We start from the raw sequence: 20,339 nt of genomic DNA, 5'->3' as shown, positions 1-20,339 counted from the left end.
GTGTGGATAAGGAATCTTTCTTGCTGTTTATACAGCAAGACCTATTTGTGATGCTCAGTAAACAATATAGTATACAAAATACCATCCATTTCGTGTTGAATCCACAAAACATTGGGGTAGCATACTGTTAAAGACTTAACTGGGGCAAACAAAGCACTAATAAAGGTACCTTAATATTGTGATATTAAATGCTACCATTTTAATGGTATGTATCTGAAGGCAGCATGTACTTACTTCTAGTTCTGACATAATTTCATATAATAGTTCTGAAAAGTAACACCAGTTAAGACCTTCTTTTTAGAACAGAGTAAAACAGAATGGGAAAGAAGCTTCTTTTCATCTCTGTTTTGGCCAATTCTAGTTGGAAAAAAAGAAAGAAGAAAATCTAGACCGAATATGACCCGCTTTCTTCTCATTTACGTAAAGTTTCAAGTGAAATTTCAATGAATATGAATTAGGAACATGAATTAAAATAAATAAATATGGTGTAATAATAAATACGCTGAAATCTGAGAAGTATTTTGGAAGCTGGAAAATGTGTTCAGTGGTAGTGGATGCATTCCTGTATATCTCTATTTTTTTTTCTTTGCAAGATGTATAGTTCAAATCCAGCACTATACTTGTGTAGAAGCTACTGTACTATATTAAATAAAAAAAAAACCTATACTTGTGTAGAAGCTACTGTACTATATTAAATAAAAAAAACCCCTAATCAGCATTAAAATGTATTTGCCTTTAGCATGAGTTCAGTCTGAAAGATAGTAAGAGAGAATATGTTCAAGGTTTATTCTGGTGTTGTTTCACAAGTGCCATTAAAAGTATGGTTAAAGTATGTATCATTAAATTCTGGATTCATGTCCCCTAATTATCTGGCTGAAAGAGTCCTCACCTAAGCTGTGAATCCAAGCAGCGTTTATATTACAATATATAGCACTGCAATACCCTCCATGGTCCTCATCCTCAGATATCTACTCCAGCTGCAACCCAACTGCATCTTAGGGTGAAACCAGAGTTTTTTCCTGTCCCTCTGCATGCCCTGGCTGTTTCTGCAGGAAAACCTGAGCCTGTGGGCTGGGAGGGAGCCCCAGGAGCCCCAGCATTTCTCTGGGCTGACAACGGGCTGAGCAGGACTACAGGACACACCATGGATTGCACTGTCCTGCAGTACAGACATACCCCGAACTGCTAAGAGAAAGAGAACCCTCCAGACAGGGAGCTGTCTGATCCTAGGGTTGGTGTCTGAGATGCGTGGGATAAATTGCCCCCTGCAAGTGCCTCTCTCCTTGTGTTGACAATATCCCCTTGAACAGGCACTTAACTTTCAGGCAGCCGAAATTAGACAAGGTGAAACCCACCCTAACTGACTAACTGTGTTTTTTCAGTGGCCCACTGAAAGCATAAAAGAGACAAGTGTGAAATATGTGACTCTGCTGAGATTTTGCCATTGATTTTTATTGCCAGCGGCTCGCCTCTGAGGATCCTGGAGTTTGATGCTGGGGTCCTGCTCTGAGAAATGGATTGTATAAGCATCAGGGATTTGAGCACGTTTCCCTTGACAGCCCCCGTGAATGATCCAAAGGGTACGCTGTCTGCTCTGCTTGGGGCACATATTGCCAGGATGCGTGACCTTGTGGGGCTGAACCACGGAGAGAGGCAAGGGACCTTACTGTGCCAGTCCTGCTAGGAATTAGGCGTGAGCTCAGCGCTGACCCCTTCATTTCTGAGCATAGTTTTTCACCTAGAAGCAAAATATTACATGCCTTGGGGACTTTACTATTTGTTAGCAGCTGAAACGCCTCAGGACTGGATAAAAGCTTTGAAAATCTGTGTTTTGGGTGTATACAGCTCTCAAAGGTTGAAGCCCTCAGCTGCTTTCTGGGAAGCTCCTCCATGGCCAGTTATTCTCAGCCTCTTGTGTTTCTGCTCCGTCCCTACGTAACACCTAACATTACTATCTTCTCCCAGATCAGACCTGTAGAAACTTGTTGGAGTCCTTATAATAACCTCTTTATATCTTTTGTCACCTGAAAATGAGTACTGACACTGCCTTTTACTGCTTGCAATCTGAGGCAATAAATCAAGTGCACTGTCACACACACAAATCCTCTTGGTTTTGTCACTGTCTGGCTTTCATTCAGCTCAGACTGGATATTATTTCTGGTTTTAGACCAAGTACAGCAATTAGATGCTTGCCACATTGCTACTATTTTAAGACTTAAAAATATCAATCACTGTTACTCCGGATAATTGTTATCCAGTATGGCCAATGCACAAATGACAACCTTTTAGGGTAGAGAGTATCTACAAGACAGAAAATACCATGTTTTATCACAGAAGAGGCCAGCTACTAAAGGATGTGCAGACACACATCAGTGTCTAAAGCTACTATTGGTTAAAGAGGATGATCTGATAAAACATGGATATTAGAAATGCCCTCAGTTGCTGTCCTGCTGGCTAAAGGCATTTAAAAAATCAAATCACTGTACATGTGATGTGTCAGGACGTCTGGTGCTCTGTTTCCCCGTACTATTCTGCTAATGCCTGGAAAAGGTGGCAAGATAATGCCACAGTGTCTTCAGCCATTCTGGACAAAATCCTGCAGCAGTGGGAGCCCACGCCATTTCCCTCGGTGTGGCACTGAGCAGCTGCAGCATTTCCAACACATAATATCCTATGGAAGGGAGGCAACAACTGAAGAAAAATGCAGCCTATGTATATGTGTTTTCTTTGTCTAATTGAATCATAGACTGGATGTGGCAGTGTATCAGTCTATCTGTTACAGGCTGGGAGCTTCTTTCACGTGTTCTTTTCCATCAAACATCTGTGGAACAAGATTAATATTTTTAGCTACTCCTTTATTTTATTTTTGAAGAAATGAAACCTTTCAACATGATTTCTGCTAGAATCACATTGCCTAATTTCCCATGTTTGAAGTGACCTTTTTCTCTGCTTCTCTCTAAATGAAATTACTGCAAATTCAGTATTCATAGCATCAAGACAGAGACCCAGTTATAGAAAGTCATGAGGTTTCTTTCTTTGAAAGTCTTTTGAAATCCTCAGACTTAGCTTAAATATACCAATATCTCATGACAGTGTCAGCAACATCGTTCCAGAAAAGTACAGTGTAGGCTAACTTGGCAAGATTGGGGAAGCTATCCATTACAGAAATGTATTTGTAACTAAGGTGATAACTTTTTCCTCTGCCACGGTGAGTTTTTGATTAAAGTTTCTGGAAGCTGCACACACTAGATAATCAACAAACATGCAAATCTTTGGCCATAAAAAATGCTACCTTGCTGGCAAGTATGTAGTTTTTGCAATGACCCCCTTTTTCTGCCAAAAATAATTCTAGAGGTCAATGCTTGCTTGCTCTGTATTTGTGAAGAAAATCCAAATAGTTATTTCAGATGATGAACTATCATACCTTTCACCTAGATATAGATATATTAATATTATGTAGGTTTATTAATATTCTCAGGGAGTTATATTCTTCAGTTTCAAACAAATACATTCAAAGCTGCTTGTTTCATACAGTACACTGATGAAGAAAAAGAAATCTCCCAAGTTTCAGGATTTAGATCAGGAGTTTGGTTCAGACGAACAGCCACAGTCTTTGGATGAGTAATAGGCAAGACTGTCTTTTGTTATTTGTTTTCAGCTCTTAGGAAATATTGGGCATGTGAGGTTTTGAATCAGACTAGTGTGCTGTTTCCAGTCTTCGGAAAAGATGTGATAAATGGAGAGAAACCAAGTCCCCTAATTTCTTAGAAATTAAAGCTGTATTCTAATGTCGCATCTACAGCTTTCTGATACATATATGTCCATATATATATGTATGAAGCGCGTGTGAAGCTTTTCTTGGAGAGTTTTGGTGAAAAGTGAAAGAAACTTCTCCAGATTTTTGTCCAGCGCTGCAAGAAAATGTGTCTTTACTCATTTTTGCAATTATGAAGTTAAGACTGTCTCATATGTGATTGTTTGTTTAGGCTACATGTTTGGGCTGTCTGAATTATTGAGGTTTTGTTCATGTGTTAAGAGGTTTTTGTTCACATTCTAAGAAGAAAAAAGATCTCTAAGTCTCAGGCTCACTTAGATTACCCACATCCTGAGTGAGCAATCTAACCCCGGGTTAGTTGAAGAAGGGGCACCATGGCATCAGCAGTCACTTCAGAAATCCAGTACGGTGATTTTTCTGTCTAGCAGGTCTGGATCAATTTTGCAAATGTTTGGCAATAAATGAAACCAGTTGTTCGTGAATTCAGTACTAGCTTGATATTTTACTTAGTTCTATTACATACATATAAGTGAAGGTAACAGGATCTTTGCAATTTGTAACAAAAACACACAACCGATTTTTTTTTTATTTGTTGCTTAACACGGTGGGTCACTGTCACTCTTCTTACTTGTAACATACACAAAGCCAGTAATATTATAATACAAAAAGAGTTAAAACTGGTTTTGTGTGCCAAAGAAGCGACTGCTCATTTTTAATAAGCCATCTGTTTAATTTAGAAATTGGCTGTTTATAAATTTCCTTTAGTTGGTAAAATATTGGCGGCTTCTAGTAATATTGAGAAAACCCCACAAGATCCAACTAATAAACTGTATTCTCTTTTCACTGTGGAAAAATATCACAGACAAAGAAAAATTACAGAGTGAGGCATGGTATTAAATATTTGTGGCCAGGTGAAGCCATGGGGGGTGGGAGGAGGCGGTGAGGAAGGGAGGGCAGTACCTGACCAGCCCTGTGGACAAACCTCCCCTCGCCCCATGCCGGTGGGAAGCTGTCATGGTTGGGAAAAGTAACAGAAAGGAAAGGAGAAGGGAATCCAAGTAACTATGGTGATGGTCTCTATTTCCCATGATACTTCAAGGGGAGATCCGGGGCACGGTGTGTTCATAGGATGAGGTTTGAAACAAGTTGATGTTGTTTAAAATAGGCCTCGGTACTGAAATTGCTGTAAAAGTTTCTTGTTATCATGCCATTTCAGAGGGCAGGGGAGACACAGTAGAAGATCATATTTCAGTGGTTAACAGCTGAGTTTCTGTGAGAGTTTTGCTGGATAAAGTCCACTGATAATGTGTTCGGGAGGCTCCTGGTTTGTGAAGTTTGCAGCACAAACGAGAGAACATATGCAAGACAAGACAGGAATATTATTTAAAGGACAGGACTGCAAGGGCTATGAAGCAAAAAGGGGCTGCAAACAAGATCCAGTGGCTGAACACGAAGTGTCGTGATGTGAGAAGCTGTGAACAGATTGAACTCCTTATCAAAGGGAAAGTTGAGAGATGGCTTGAAGGAAGGGTGCTTAACGCATAACAAGAATGCAGCACGGTTCTCCAGCAAGGCTCTTGCTGAGGATTTTTCAATCTTGCTGAGAAAGGCATAACAAGATGGCTGCAAATTGAAGTTAGATAAAATGAATCCTGAAAGAAGATGCAGTTTCTTAGCAGGGAGAAAAGGAATAATTTATCAAGGAATGTGGTAAATTCAGCATCTCTTGATGTGTTTATGGCAAAAGTAAAGCACATCTTTTAGGAGAATATTTAATCAAGCACTCGGAAGAAGTTATACAACTTGCTTGTGCAACGGGTTATGCTGAGTGGTTGCGATTATTTTTTCTTGGCTTTGGAGCCAGTGAATATATGAAGTTCCCCATTTATTTTCTTCCACAGAAAGAGAATAAAAAACCCTGCATTGTCCCAGCATATTCATTGCTGCTGCTGTTCTGCATTAAGAAATGCCTATAACCAAATCTCATTATTTAGAGTTTCTGACAGTTGCTTGCAGTGGCCAGACTTTATTCCCTTTCAGTACAGATTTGCCTGGAAATATTTTGTTTGGGGCTGGGTGGAGGTGGCAATTATTTGCTCTTGGAAGTTAAAATCATTCTCAGTGGTTGCTTTGTGCTTGCCTCCCACACGCTCAGGGTCTGCCTGTCAGCCACTTTTGGGGTGAGAAAAGTATTTCTGCCTCACCTGCGTGCCGCGGTGCCCTGCGCCCCGTGTCCCATGCCCCGTGCCGTGCATGGGCACTCGGGGTGATCCGCTCCCACGGGGGTCCCCTGCCTGCACCCAGAAGCATCACCCCCGGCCCGCAGCGCGGCACAGCGCCTGCCTGCCCATCCGCGGCTGCCCGCACCGGGAATCTGCGGGATTTGTGCTGTGGGTCAGCTCTTTTCTCCCACTGGTTAGGGTGCTGGTATCGCCTGCCCACCCTTCGCCAGTCAATGCGCTGCTCTTGCAGGGTCGCGGGAGAATGCAACCCGCCTGGCGTGACTGGCGAGGCACGGCAGCTTAGTCTCTTGCTTACTGAGATGCTTGAGGCCAAACAAAGGTACTGGACAAAGCAAAATGAGTACAATGTTCCAGCTTTGCAATATAGGAAAACAAATTAAATGACCTGTTTGTCTGTTCGGGCCACAGCGAAGCGACAAGAAATGCATAACCTTTTAAGAGGTGTAGCAGCTGCGTAACAGAATGCGTAATTCCAGTCCTCCTAGAAAACTATCTAAAATGCAGCAAAACTTAGAGAAAGTAGATTAATCTGTTAACTACTATAGATTTTTAAAGTAATTTCAATACAATCCTATTAGTTTCATTCTTATACTAGAATTTCCCTAAAGAAATGGATATTCTATGATGATGTTTATCTTGGACTTTAAAGAATTCCAGTTTTAATGTAGCCAATTACTTTTGTTATTAAAAAAGTCAGAAAGCAACCTGATTAAGATGTTAGAAACTCTGACTTTACTATTCAAACAATTTCTCTTGGTTAGGAGAAAAATTTGGATCCAAATTTTACTGGCAGCCAGTAGACTTGTAATCAGGTTAAAAATAAGCAGGGAATTGGTTTGAGAAAAATAAGAACAAAATAATTTACTCATGTCTCTGTACAATTTGTGCCTTAATATATTCTGATTTGAAGTTTTTTTATTTGTTTTTTTAAGGAAGCTTTTGATAAAACTCCTATGTTAAGTCATACCTTTGCTGTTCTATTGTGGGAAAAGTGGGAAATCAAGTTCAAATCCCTTACTGCAATACTTCTTTGGAAAGCAAGAAGTCAGGCGGTACCAAAAATAAGATTTTGGATGCTACCTTAATTTAGAGGTCCTATTGTTACAAATACATTAATTTAAATACTTTCCACAACTCAATTCATTTCTTTGTTGAACGTAAATCTTAATAAATCATGCCTGTTAGCGTAGTCCATTAAATGAGATACATAATGTGGCCAATTTAATGTTCTCCTAGGAACACTGGATGGAATCTTGGCCCCATGGAAGTCAATGGGAGTTGTGCCACTGGCTTTAGCAGGTCCAGGTTTTTCACATCAGTTTTGAACGTGCGTGACTAGCGTGCTTGATTTTCAACCTTAATGTTTGGTTTTGCACTTACGTTGGAAAAGAACATTTTAAATCATATCAGGAAGGAAGCCAATGCATGTTCTTAAACCTTTGGTATTATTTCCTTTGGAAGAGCTAGACAGAGAATAATATATATTTTGTTCTTTATCTGATGGCAATATGCTGCACTGAAATGAAAAGCATTTCAACCTGAATTCAATTTTATGCTTTCCTATGTGTGTGTTTGTGAGTGTGTGTATACTGCTGACGTTATTTCCTGTTGACTTAAGATACAGTTAAATATGGGTGACAGGCACGATAGGACTTTTCTTTGTAAACCTTTGCCCATTAGGAATTGAAAGCTGGTAAGAAAATCTCTCACTTCTTCAGTTCCTTTTTGATGTCTGGAAATTCACAGCAGATGGCCCCAGTTCTCCTCTCATTTACACCGTTCTGACTTCACTAATTTAGGTCATAGTAAATCCTGATTATCCAACTATGAAAGCAGGATCAGGACCAGCATTTTGGCAACGAGCTCTGGCTATGAAAACAAGCACAGAGTACAAAGGAGCAGTTTGTGGCTCTAATAAAACCTGTGGGGTTTTTGCTGCTTACTTCACTGGAATCAGGATGCCACCAAAACGTACTGGGGTTCTTCCGTCGTAGCCTCTGTTTACTTTCTGGTAACGAGTGATGGATGGAATATCCCAGAGAAACAGGAACTGAAAAAAGACATCACTTGCCAGTTATAGAGCCATCTGATGTACTTAGTGTTTGCAACCTTTGCAAAAGTGGGTTTTGTTTGTGTGATTTTTCACTGCTACTGCAACTTCTGTGAGGGAAGAGCAGCGGAATCTATGCCCAGGGTACCATGGGCAAAGACCTGATCTGACAAAATACAGATTTAATTTCCATTTTGTGCGAGAGATATTTAGCATCTCTGCTAAGCTGTAATATGGCACTGTGCTGAAATCCATAAATGCATAACTTTCCTAAACTGCAAATTTATTTATACTGAATTTGCTAGGTTTCCATAAAATTGCTGTAGAAGCTTTGTGGCACCAGAACTCTACATAAATGCAATTTGCAGGTTTGTCACTTTTTCAGCTATATTTTCCATCCTTCTCATCTTTGTGTTATGGAGAGATACTGACTTTGTGGAATCACTGCAGAAAGTTATAAATGATGTATGAAATGAGAAATCCCTGCTCAGAGCACAGAACTTAATCTGTGCTATTTGCTGTGAAAGTCAGCTCAACTGCAAGCAGAAAAGCCTACCAAATCCAGAAGCTACAGACTAAGAAAACCAAAGCCCACTGTAAGGTTGGTTTTTTTTTTCACTTTGTACCTGGGATAAGCCAGGGCATGGTACTGTGGGCTGCAGAAGGTCATGGGGAGGGCAGGCATCCGCAGCTCAGATGTGTTGAGGTGTTCTGCACAGGCTGTGGGTTGAGGAGACTGCCCTTAGCTGAGCGAGAAGCTTCTGTGCCTGCACTTAAAAGGGAAGGGGGGATACGGGGGAAGTGACTGTGCTGCAGAAGAGGGAGTGGGCTTAATTCAGTCCCACACATGCCCATCCTGCTGAAGTCAGGTAGTTTTGCAGTCGGCTGCAGTGGGAGCAGGACTGTACTTTGACTGTGGTAGCTATTTGCGTGTTATAAGCCCATTCCTGCAGCTTGCTGTGGCATAGCTTTGCCCAAGTGTGGGAGAACCTGATCTTGGAAGAAAGTCACTGCATGGCCACTAATGAAACATTATCATACCCACCCCCCCGCCGGATTTTGCAAGTCGAATGCTCAGTGTCTTTGTGCATGTAATGGTCACAGCACTTTTGTGGGACCACTAGTCAGCACAATGTAGTTTATCTCACCTTGTTGGGCCAGCAGTGACACTGCAGCATGCACAGAAACCACAACAATTGCTGTCATCCTGCAGGATCCAGCCCCTCGGAGAAGTAGGTGCTGGAAGGGCAAAAACTAATCCTGAAAGGATGCAGTGATTTCCCTCTCCTCACCTATCATAGATTTTTTCAGACTCCTGCATAAAAGCTACATTTTTGGACTGGGGTCAGGGAAGTTACTGCTTGTCAGTTGTATCGTTCTATAAAGAAGGTATTTTTTGCAGTTGTTGTCTAAAACTCTGTTTTCCATGAAAATTGCTTTGGCAGAAAGGTAAATTAGCTCTGCCTATGAATAGGAACAATCAGTTGTTTTGCAGTACAAGCAGCGTGCAAATAGCTTCAGTGGTTCCTAAGAAACAAACGTCTCTGCCAAACATTTGTAGTGGAGAATACAATATACAGGTAACAGCAAGGCTTGGCTTATCCCACTATTTATTTCCCTTGTCCTCTCCACCCCACCATGGACTCGCTGTCCATCACAGCTAGCTGCCAAGAAGGACAGTGAGGGAAACCTCAGCTCCTGTAATCCCAGAGTCAAACCTGGGCAAGAGGAGAGAGTAGCGACCTCCTGGACGGAGGCAGAAGTAGTCAAATTCTAATCTTGACTTTGGTAATTAACTTTTCTGGGAAGCCATCTCTGCTGATGTCCCCAGTACTTTACTGCAGGGCTGTCTGGCTGCAGACTCCTTCTCTTAGCCGCTGTGCATCACGGTGCAGCCCCGAGTCCTGCAGGATGAAGTGTTTATATGTGCGCAGAGGGTCAACTTGGAAAGACCAGGGTTTATTTACAGGACAGTCGGCTTGCAGTATAGCACACAAAGCTACTGCTTATATCCTACGTAAAATAGATGACTTGGCACTTGGCAAGTGCTACAGGTATTGCTAAAGAGGTGTTTCTTGGCTCATCCATCTCTTGCAAGGTGCAGAGGAACTCTGGCAGCTATATAAAGAGTTTGGGGAAAAATAGAGACACATGAGTAATGGAGTAGTAAAACTCAGTTCAGCTCCTTGGCACTTGCAAACTCACAGCCAAGTCCTGCAGCCTTAACTTGGGAAAAAGAATATCTGGAGAAATCAAAGGGAGTTTTATCTTAAAGAGCCTCTTGACTGCCTGCTTGTACTAGGGGTAGGTCTTCAGCAGCGAAGCTCCCTTTCTTTGGCTATATGGGCTGTGACTAGGGACAAGTACCTCCTCTTAGTATCACAACTGATACAAAATTAATCAGCGACTTAAACAATTCTAACAGCTAGAAGAATCTACCATATTATTAGGAACAGCTTCTAATATGCTGAAAAAAACTCTAATCAACTGCTAAAGCACATCTTGGGGAACTGAAGGGGTTTATAAATAATCATTAGAATAAACTGCTCCCTGTCGTGAGGCACATCTCTTATTATGTCTGCTATGTCCCTTTTGGCTTTCTCAGTGCATCATCAAGCATGGATTAAGGTCAAATAAATTTAGGATGAGTGAACACAACAATCTTGACTAAGTTTCCAAAAATGTGAAGGACATGATCTTGCGAGTGAACAAGTGCAATGCGTTAAATTCCACTAAAATACTCAGATTTCAGCACTGGTTCAGTAGACACTTTCTCAGGAAAAATATATTGATGACATCACTTTGTCAATAAATATGCATGTACTATGCTTAGAATAATACATATAATTATGTTAATATAATGAGGAATAATTATCATAGAAGTGAATATGCTTCCTTCCTATTTTTAAGGTACTTTACTATTCATACGATGTTCATGTTTGAAATTGTATCAGTTGTATGAGGGCTAGGGACACTCCAGATTTGAGCAAGTGAGCATTATGTTACATAATCTTATTCTTATGTTTATTGACTTTTCTCTTAAAAGAAGTTAGACTCCTAGACCAACAGTTCTTTTGTGTGTGTGGTTATTTCCAGTATGATGTGGTTCATGCCTCCTTTACAACCATGACGTTTGGGCGAATTCTGACTTTTAGCTCAAAAAGCTCCTCCTGATGCTTATCCTTAGAGGTTCTTCCAGAAAGCAGCCAGGGCTCAGTCACTGGCTTGCTAAGGCCAGGCTTTTTCACCTCCTATTCTTCTCCCCAGATGGGATGATGTGGAGGTGGAGGAGGATGCCTATGGGAAGCGCCAGAGCTGAAGGAGGGAGGGCTATAGGTCCGTCTTAGTCCCATCTCTCTGCACTGAAAAAGGATAACAAACCTGACAGCCATGTGGAGAGGAGAACGCTGACCAAAGCTGAAAAATGAAACTTGATCAGAAGACATAAGTTAGGTGCAAGGAGTGCTCGTGGGAGCTTCCACAAACCTAGGCAGGGAGAAATAAAGCTTTAGAGAGGGAAAAAGAAATGAACATGAGCAGGACAAGGTGTCTGCTGCAAGCAGAACTCCCCCCTCCTGCCCCGTTGCCATATCTGCAGAAAAGAAGAATGCAGCCTCCCCAAAGAGCAAGCCTTCAAACGGCTCCCTGGGCTCCCTTAGCATGAGCAGAGGGACGCTTCCCTACGGCGGCAAGCTCTCGGTGCCGAGATGAAATCGCAGGCTCCCCCAAGGAAGCCTGTTATTACTTGCAGCCTGTCTCTATTCTTCGGCAGCGTGCTGAATGCATTCTCCATTCTGTGCTTTTTCAGCCCCGCTTCTGAGCTTTATCTACCAGACTTTTGTTGACCTCCTACGTATTTTGCCTTATCCGCTGGTTTCTCAACTTGCGTTATTTATTGATGTACCAGTTTTTTTGAGAATGGAATCTGTATGCTTTTTATAGCTCTGCACACCAATCTTACGTTTGATAATGGGTACCGCATTGAACAGTTGTTAACTGTAGATGCTGTTGTCTGTTCGGCAAGTTGCAATGTTTTTTCTTCAGTTTCTAGTAGCCAGAGTGATTAAGGTGTATAGCTAAAATCTATCCCATGCTATGGATAAAGACCAATAATGTTTCCAGCGTTTGTTTGGACCTTTTTTTTTCACATTAGCAAAATTTGCTTTATCATTTCGAGTGCAGGAAAGGAACTGATTGCAATAAAAGCAGAAAAGGATTTATAGTATGTTCTTCTTATAAATAAAGCCATGCTGCTTTGCCAAATTATGTAAGACACGGCATGTTGCATTGTTCTGTTCCTTTCATAATCTATAGTGCCATATGGACTTAAAAACATAGGACTATTATATGGATTTCTGCAATGTAATTGGCATTGACACTTATATTGATTGAATAAATGAAATAACATGCACAGTCCTGACAATCTTTGCAGATTTGTAAGATTACAGCGGTGATGATTCTATGTCAGCAAAAAACTCTATAGGAATTTCTAATGAAGCCACAGCCAGTTCATTAATATACATATGTTTGAAATTGCATCCCTAACAATTGAGTTCTCTGCACTGAACACTATAATATATATCGTTGTGAGCTATATGCCCTCAGATCATTTCTGTGAATTACAAGAAAATTATGGAGTGGAGAACATTTTATTATTGTGCTTTTCATCCAGAAATACAGCCTTTCATTGATGAAAATTGAAAACACTGAAAATTAAAATGTAAATGCATTTATCAAAAGAAGAGGAAAAAATGGAATACTGAACTTTAACTGCTTTTACATTTTACTTCTTCAAAAAGCAATTTTGATATTTACATCTCAAAAGCACAAGTAGTCAGGCTCTGTAATATCCATTTGGATTCTTACTAATAAGTGACTGGCTGTTTGTTGCTGGGGGTCTGAAGATTTGTTTTAGTAAAACAGCATTGGAAACTCTGTGTATGTGAGTTTGTGTTTGTGCATATTTTCAGAGACAAACAAAATAAATATACATTTAGTTAGTGTTTCTCTCCTTTCTGCTAAACATGTTCTTTGTGTTTTTTACAGGTCAGTGCCACATTAGATAGGATGTGAGTTACTCATGTCTTTGGAGGGAAGAAAGAAAAGACAGAGAAACAGTGATACACACTAGAAGCTTCTTTGCAATGAAATTTAGCAGTTAATAAATGGCATAAATTGCATAATCTAAGCTTCATTGCTGCTGGATTTTTTGCCCTTTAGCTTCAGGAAAAAAAAGTATTATTTTTTGGTTGGCACCCTGACTTAACTGATGAGATGTTAGCAGCCCCTGAGAAGAAGATCATCCATATGCTGAAGAAGACTGTGGGCTCAGTTTCCTACAGAGGAAGAGTGTTGGAGGAAGCATGGAAGCAGGTAGGCTATGTGACAAACTGAGACAATGTGTACCCCTGGTGCTGCTGTGTAATGTAAGGAAATAAGAGGTTGATTGCATTACCTGAATGGAGACTATGCCTGTTTGTGCAGTCCTTACTGTGTAGTATACACAGTCAGAATAGTTGACTCCCTGTAGCTAAAATCCATCCAAATCCTCTACAAGTGACACAGGTAGAGGATAGGTAAATCCTTTGCATAGCATTTTCACTGCTCTTGTAATCCTTTTCTCTTTCTTTTTCTTAACATTGGAAACACATTTTTTCTGGTGTGCTTTTTCTGAACTCCTCCAGGCTGGGTAGCAGTACTAGACCCCCTGGATTTAAGTGACAGACCCGATGGACTTCAGGACCTGATGCCGAAACTCCCACCCATGGGTAAATACAGAAGAGGCACCAGAAGAGCAAATGGGCGCTTCCTTCTCTGCCTTACACCCATCCTGAGTGACTCTGCCCACATAGCAGGGTGCCAGTGTGGTCATACACCACAGGTATGCAAGCTGTTCTGTCCTGCTGCTCCCAGCCCTGTGCCCAGGACCTCCTGCCCCAGAAAGAAAGGAAGCGGACCATCACCAGAAGGACCATGTCCCTGGTTACAACCTCTAAGTGATATTTCAACACAAATCATACCTCCATGTGGTTAGACAAAGATTCCTTGACTAGCCAGTTTTTACAAGATTGGAGACATTTGGGCCAGTCTGTTATAACAGCAGCTGGTCCCTCCTGCCATTGGTATGGGTAAATTACCCTCCGTCAGGGCGGTGAAGAAGGACGAGTGCCAGTTTTGACTGACCCTCCCACCACACTGTGATGGGAACAGTACTGCATTGAGTGAATCCATGTATGTTACTGCAGTTTTCTCCTCAGAGTGTCCTTGATTAAGTCATTAACACAGGCCCATTAATTTCAAATCCTCTGTCTTTTCTGTGCTTAGCTTGGAAGAATTCAAACTGAGCATCCAAAATAGAGTAGATGTTTTTGAAGCTTTGGCTTGACCATGTCTGTCTGTTTTAGTGTCCTCATTGTATTTGGAAAATTATTTTTGTCTTTCCTTAATACTGTTAAATAACTTTCAAATTCTAAGGTGATAAGCAAGCGTAAGAAAGTCACACAATATTATACATAGCAAAATGGCTATCATGGAGAAGTTGCCACCAAGCAAAAGTTATTGCCTTTTAAGGTCTCAGACACTGAAATGGTTGAGAATTTTCTGGGTTCATATTTCAAAGAAAATAGCTTGTCAAGTGAAGAGATTTTGAAATTAATATCTATTTATGCTAAAAATGTTCATAGTTTTTTTTTTTTTTTGGTCAGAATAAAAGAAAATCTGGTTTCATCATCTCCTTTAAAATAAGTTACTCAAAATTGTTTTAACTGTTTTTTTTTGTTTTGGTAGGAAAAACGCCTTTATTGTTAGTTCTATTTATGTATCTGGTATTTCTTTTTACTTTGAAAGGAAAATTACTTCAATGCTTCAGATGCTTCAGACAGTGGAATATCTTGGGCTATCAAAACAGAATACAACAGTCATGATCAGAAACATTTTGCTTTAGCATGTAAGCAATTATTTCTATAAAATCATTGATATTCTTAGGATTTAACAGGCTTGTTTGGTGAATTTATTTACATCTTTCCAATGTTTTATGCATTTCTTGTTCCAGTTTCATCTTTGTTATTTCTGTTCCCCTGTCTTTCTTGAATTTATGATTAATGTTTCTTTAGGCAACAAAACAATACATTCCAGATCAAGAGTTATGCAAAGTCATAGCATTTTTTGAGAAATAAAATGAGTCAATAAAATATCAGTATTCATAGCAAGTTTCCTCTCCATGCAAGAGATCTTGTAGGCAAAAGTTATGCTTAGACTAAAATAACAACTGCCCAAAGAAGAAAGAAAAATGGAACAAGCAATAGGGGTTTATGGAAAATTCCAGTCACTACCTGGATCTGGATACGATTGATAAAGAGGACAAAAGAACTAATGGCATGGATTTAATGGATCAAGTTTCTCTTCTGCAGTTCATCTCTTCATTAATGGCCCATGAAAAGTGAAGACCAAGAGATTTGGACCAAAGAGCTGCCAGAGACTAAACCAAGCATTACCTCTTGAAAGATGGCATCATTGATGCTTTAAATTAAAACTTTATTGCCATTGTAAAATGCCTGTGAGTTACCCAGGGAAAATAAAATATATGGTTTTCAGAGAGTGGTCATTATTTTTTCAGCTAAAGAAGAAATGTCCTTTCACCCTAGGACTGGTGTGAAATGGAGCCCTGCGTAGGCCTTCCTCAGCTGAGGTTCCCAGCCAAAGGCTATTCTACCTTTTCCATCCACATCTGGTTCTTTGTTCCTTTTGTAAGAGATGAATCAAGCTTTGGGTCACGTCTGCAGGCCCTACTCTAACAGAAAATAAAAAAGAACCATATTTTTTTAGGGAAGAAAGACAGTCATTTCCCAACTGATCTAGGACAAAGGTGGTACGTCCTCCTCCTGCATGTAGCACGGGGATGCGGTGGGAGAACCCCCCTCTGCCGCAGGCCGCTCTGGACCTACCTGCTCTACACCTGAAAGGCAAATGCTTTGAGACCCAAACACCAGCATGACCCGCAGAGGTTTTGGTCAGAGGTTTTTGAGCTGCGGTTCACTAACAGGACTGTTAGTGGCTCCGTGACTATGGGTGGGAGGACCCCGGCAGATGTCTGTGGAGGGCATCGACTGCCCATTCGACGGCCAAATATTCTTTGTGCGAAACAGAAGGTAATATCTTAATGAAGATTCAGAGGTTTGGAGCTCCATACTGTAACACAGGAGCGTTCAGGCCCAGCTGAAGGGAAATGCCTTAATAATTGCTGGGCACAGTGGCACAGCTTAGCTCCAGAGAACTACTTTATGATGGACAAAATTGCCTTCACAGGCACTAAACCACAAGACCTCCAGTTTCTGAATAACGGAAATACTCTCAGCTGAGAAATTTGGTCAGTGGTAATATCCAGGCAGCTTGAGAAACAGCCACTTCTCTGTTGATAGTGGGTAATGTAGCATTTGTAGTTCTTCTGCTCAGGAATTAGAGGGACTGCTTTCCAGGACATAGTATAAGGATCTCCTGCAAAAATGAGGTAGGTGCCTAAAACAGGCAAAACTAAAGTGGTTGTACTGAAAACTGTAATTTTGAAGTAATTTTCTCAGCTCTCACTTACATATGGAAGAACCTAAACTCCACAGTTGCCTGCTATTATATGGTTTTTTTTATTTTACAGTGAAAGCTGGATCATTTGTGAAGAGTCTTAGAGACTCCGTCTCAGCTTCCTGCCCTGCTGGAGATGGTTCAAACCCAAATCTCTCACCTCTCCCCCATATAAGAGGCCCAACCACTACGATGCTGGTACAGGAGCTGGAGTGGGGCGTGAGGGGGCAGAGAGCATCTGTTGTCTTTTTGACTGAAGCTGTTCCACCACGCAGAAAAACCTTCAAAATTCAATAGATCAAAGAGGGACCAAGAGGAAATAAGAGCGTATCATCTAGAAGTTTGTACAGCCACCTGGCAGAAGGAAATCTGCATACCACCCCTTCTCCTACACATATTTGCATGCTTTTATATGGAAAAATCATTAGATAACATAAAAAAAAAATCTGACCCTACGTTCGTTTTCACTTTTTTTTTAATTGGATTGTGCATAAGTGCTCTGTGTGGGAGGAACCCTTATCAGAAATATGAAGCTTTTCTTGCTGAATGGAAAGATGAAAACATGCTCAGTAAGCTGCTGTATCTATCTCATGAGCTAAGCTCCAAGTGACCTGATGATCCCACAAAACAAAGAGCTGCCTATAAAATATGTCTTAATTGCAGAGAAAGTATGAAATCAAAACCAGTTGTTGTTGGTGGTGATAGCTTCCATGGATCCCTGCTACTATCTACAGAGAAAAAAAGTGCAGGCAGCCTGAGAGACTACCTGATAGTCTATGCACAGCACAGACCTCTCACAAAAAACTCAGAAGGATAAAAATTCATAATATCCCTTCTCCCCATCTCTGTCTTGTTCTGTGCCCAGCTGAGGCCTGACTGCACAGACATCCTGTCTTATACAGCTGAGAAATTCAGGTCTCAGTGCCTTGCTGGTTTTGTGCAAAGATTTTATTCAGGCTCTGCTCGGTTTCTTGAATTTGAGCCTTCTGTGCTTTACTGATGTGCATTTACGGCTGGACAATTCCCAATATTGAGAAGCAGTATGCAGAGCTTTTCACGAGGTTAGAAAATGAATCCGAAACTTAACAAACCATTGTTTATCTCATTATATGCATCTTCAGAGAGCCAAGAGCAACCTACGCAGTGCCACTGTTCTGTGGATTAATTCACGGCTGATGAAAACAGATTGTTCTTAAAACCAAAAGCTCTATTGTTCGAATGTCCCTTCGTGAATTTTGCTGCCCTGTATTACCCATTGCCTGTAGGAGTCACAAGACCTTCGAGGATGCGGCTGCCAATGTAGCCTCAGTGAGCACAGTACCCTTTATGCCTGGGTAACAAATTTACTTAAAGGAGCATTCACTCGTTGGCTGGCACGTTTTTTTTCCATTTTGTCAGATGGATGAATGTCATGGCAGCCAAGGACAGATGAAGGTTTGAAATATTACAAGCAAAAGCCTCTCGCTAAGATAATATAAAACCAATTCTTGCAAACATATCTCTGAGGAGGAAATAGGCTAGAGATTATCATGAGACTTTTTTCTAGCTGTAAAATTTTGTTAAGGTGTGAGCAAAAAAACCAAACCACCCAGTAAACCTATCAAACTTAACTCAGCACTAAAACTTCAGTCTTTCTTAAGACAATACTATTTGAAATTGCCACATCATTCAATTTTAAGTGATTTGCATACCAAATGCAAAAAAATGATTAACTGGAAACTTCCCCCCTCCACCCCCTCTGAGACATATGGTGAGACAGCAACAGAAATGATGGATGTGGTGGATGATTGCTTGCTGAACCAGTGTGTGAGAAACTATGCTAGGAATAATTCATGTCAAGATATGGTCTTAACTAAAAGACATATTAAAAACAACATCTTGACAGGTTTAATATCTTACATGATACACATAATCCATGACTTCTAAGGCATGTGATTATCTCAAAACATGATATTTCAGTAGAACTTCAATTTTATGGAAAGATCTCAGGAGATGCCTGATCTAATGTTAAATCAACCTTTCACGAAATAAAGGAAAGTTGAAGTCATTCTGAGGTATGGTACGGGCTCATCTTTATCTAATACTGCTTCAAATCAGTAGTGATTCCCTGGGGAAAGTGGAATAACGATGGTATAAAATAGGCAAAAGTTACCCAATAAGCAGGATAATAAGGCATTTTAGATGAAAATGCGTATCATATAAACAAAGAATTTACTGCTTTGCCAGGCTGAGAACCCACTGATGCCAAAAAATATGCTATGTCTGCTAATACAGCAGACATACATTTCACATGTATTTCTGTCACCAATATTTTACCAAAGGAGACATTTTACAATACTTGAAGTGACAAAAGATTAAGCTGGAAGTTTAAAAAGTATGGAAACCAAAAGATGCTAATGGGTAAAACTGGCATTATTCACTGCTGTGATTAGCTTTCATGTGAAGAGAATCAAGTAAATTACAAAAAGGCCTCGTGGTTGTTGTGATATAAGATCAGTAACTGTGGCTTGTAAGCTGGTCACTTGCTTGTACCTCACCATGAGCAGAGATCCTGTGCGAGGGGACAGAGGATGGAGCTGGGACATAGGGACAGGCTGAGTTAGCACTGCTCCTGACCTAGCATGAGATCCTGGGCACACCAATTTTCCCACGTCATCTCTTGTTTGTCTTACAAGTTTAAGAAGCTGTCCTTGACCAAAGAAATTGTTATGTATTTTGTACAGTCACTGGCTAATGAAATCAGCTAATAATAAGTAAAGAATATAAAACGTCTATTCCATAGTGGTTTTCATTAAAGGACAGCATCCCTGAGAACTGAAATAGAGTTGGGATCAGCATGTAGAAGGGGCCAACTAATTCAGTTGTTTAATATAAGAGATGATCGGTACAGGTATCTCTGAGGGCAGATATAAAGAAGATTCTCTCTCTCTCTCTCTCATCTCTCTAAGATGTGCCTCTGCTTGATTTTTGAAATTAAATTGGGTCAAATTTAGCAAACGCTAGAGGAAAAAAATCTCACACGTTCTGTAGTGACATGGAGCTTAACAGATGCTGACCAGATGGAAACAGCCATTTTTTTTCAAATGATCTAGTATTGTCAATTTATAAGTATGGAGCTTTTTGGATTTATTGTGTTCCTCTCTGAAGAAGCTTGCTGGTTCTAACCAGTGATGTTTTTATCTTTCCATAAATTAGGCAAAGGGTGAGATTTACCTCGTGATGAAAGTATAACATACATTCCTGCAAACTAAGAAAGCTATAACATGTGCCCTGCAGTAATATTCAAAATGTCCAGTCCTCTCTTATTGCTATTGTTTATCGGTTTACAAGTCTTGAAATAACAGAATCCAGGTCATAAAATGGCAAATAAAAATTATTTCCTATCTATGTCTTTCTATCCAGCAAGTAAAATCCCAGCTTCCTATGTCTTATATGAAAGGGTGATTTTTTCTGCCAATGGCCATCTTGTCAGCAGCTTCTTATTAATACTTATAATCCTTTTCTTTGATGCCTTCCGACATCTCATAACTTAAGGAGCGTATATTTCTGTGCACAAGCAGTTAGACATAGCAACAGAAGGGAACGCAGTTTTAGTGGCTCTGAGGAAGACAGTTTGACGGCCAACAGCCACAGCTTTTGAAGAGTCTGACTTATCTGTAAATCAGCCCTTAAACTTAACTGATTGGTGGAAAAAATA

At 40.4% G+C, this 20,339-nt stretch overlaps 1 long non-coding RNA gene across 2 annotated transcripts in view; it reads left to right on the top strand.

Annotated features, from left to right (window-relative positions):
* LOC138687244 (uncharacterized) overlaps positions 1–20,037 on the top strand; it is a 49,762-nt gene extending 29,725 nt beyond the window's left edge. For both annotated transcript variants that reach the window (XR_011326485.1, XR_011326483.1), the window contains one exon: positions 16,716–20,037. This is a non-coding gene — a long non-coding RNA (uncharacterized lncRNA). The remainder of the gene's footprint in view (positions 1–16,715) is intronic.
* The last annotated feature ends 302 nt before the right edge of the window (positions 20,038–20,339 follow it).

This window comes from Haliaeetus albicilla, chromosome 1, assembly GCF_947461875.1.
Source record: "Haliaeetus albicilla chromosome 1, bHalAlb1.1, whole genome shotgun sequence".
NCBI lineage: Eukaryota > Metazoa > Chordata > Aves > Accipitriformes > Accipitridae > Haliaeetus > Haliaeetus albicilla.
Note: the sequence above shows the minus strand (reverse complement) of the source record. Positions and strands in the feature narration are given on the sequence as shown.